At 42.4% G+C, this 1,733-nt stretch overlaps 1 protein-coding gene across 1 annotated transcript in view; it reads right to left on the bottom strand.

The window, feature by feature from the left end:
• Positions 1 to 1,733, bottom strand: part of ADCY10 (adenylate cyclase 10) — a 98,069-nt gene that overhangs the window by 41,105 nt on the left and 55,231 nt on the right. The window lies entirely within an intron of this gene.

A 1,733-nucleotide genomic window follows, 5' to 3' on the forward strand; every position in this document is an offset into this window, starting at 1 on the left:
CGTGGGTTTTGTCAGATGCTGGAAAAAAGCTGAAATCATGAAGAAAACTCCTCTCTTGGACTCAACTTTAAAGGGAGCCTGTGGGCAGGCTGAAATGCATACTAGGTGGCCACCTGGATCTCCTTGTTGAGTGGAAGTGAGAGAAATGCAGCAATAAAGAGACAGGTTGAGTCTGGCCACTGACACCCCTGGACCTGGTTTACAGGAACTAGAGAAGAAGATGAGAGAGGGTTGACTGGTCTGAAGTTCATGAGGGCTAGGCTTGTTGAGATTTTGTGGTGGGGCCATGGTCTAAAGGAAAGGCAGCCAACAGACTACCTGGTGAGGCCAAGTGAGGCAGCCCACATTGAGTTGACCAGAACCTGAGCAGATGAAGAGAAGATTTTTCAGTCTGTGAACTGATGCATATTGCTGCAGAATTTATGGACAGCCTGTCCTGATTTGACTTTGCTTCTGGATGTAGACTTCACAAGGTTCCAACTGGAATGAAGATTCTTCACAGAGAACTGGGTTGATGTAAGTGGGCAGTATAGAAATTGGATACCCAAAATTGTGGGGATAGAGGCATGGAGTGGTTGGGTTACAAACTTTCATAGGTGGGGGAATATATTAATAGGGTTATAGGATTAAGGTATAGGTGTTACTTAACACAAATGTTAGGCATAGGATATTTTTGTTTTGTTCACTTCGAGAATGTTACATTTAAATGTTGGTGGTGCAGACTGAATTGTATGCATGCTAGTTTTATCCTGTTAGGTACAGAAATGGTTTTATTACTGTTTGCTTGAAAACTATATATGGCTAAAGAGTTGTGTGAAAGTGTCAAATTGATAAGGGGTGGCCTCTGGTAGTTACATAATCTGTTGTCAATTTGAGTGGATTAAGAGTGAAGGGGTGAAGTTTAGTCTGCCAATTAGATCACAGCTTGATAACTTCATTTGGAGGCGCTAAAGAGAAAAAGAATTTGGAGGTAAGACACATGCCCATTCCCTGGGAGACATGGCAGCTGACAAGACACATGGACCTATGCTAGTGCCCTGAGTTGGAGGAGCCACGTAGAGACCTCTGCCAGCGCTGAGATGCTCACACCACCACTGGATCCACAAGACTTTCCACCCACTGGCCTATGATCTTCCTGCATTCAGCATCATTGCATGTGTTTCATGAATCTGAAAAGCACTTTATAAGTTGGTATCGGACATATGGGCTAATATGGGACTTATGGACTTGATCTGGACTGGGCTGGGATGTTTTCTCAATATTTAATTGCTCTTGTATATAAAGCTCTCTCCTATACACATATGAGTGTCTATGAATTTGTTCATCTAGTCTACCTGGACTAACACAGGAAGGAAAAAAGTATTTAAGTCTTTTCCATCACTTGAAAATATAGCATTCTCACATATTTTTTTAGCCCCCATGCCTCTTTACTTGGGCTTTCAGTCTTTCTTATTTTCCATTTGTCATAACCACCTTAAGAGGCATAGGAAATACGAGACTAAAGGAGCAACAACCCAAAAGACACAATGCTACATTTCATTAAAAGTCCATGCTCAACCAAATCCACCTAAGCGCCAAAGCTCTTCTTTCACGACTTCCTCTCCATCCTTTTGGTCCTAGTGCTCCATTCTCCTCACTCCATTCCTGATTTTCCCACCTTACTTTTCTGTACCCCAAGCCTATTTTTATCTTGTTTTCATGTTCTCTCAGCTCCTGGGATTAGCCAACCAAAA

The sequence above is a fragment of the Echinops telfairi genome, unplaced genomic scaffold (assembly GCF_000313985.2).
Source record: "Echinops telfairi isolate 266 unplaced genomic scaffold, ASM31398v2 ScPeMD7_7424;HRSCAF=8462, whole genome shotgun sequence".
Taxonomy (NCBI): Eukaryota; Metazoa; Chordata; class Mammalia; order Afrosoricida; family Tenrecidae; genus Echinops; species Echinops telfairi.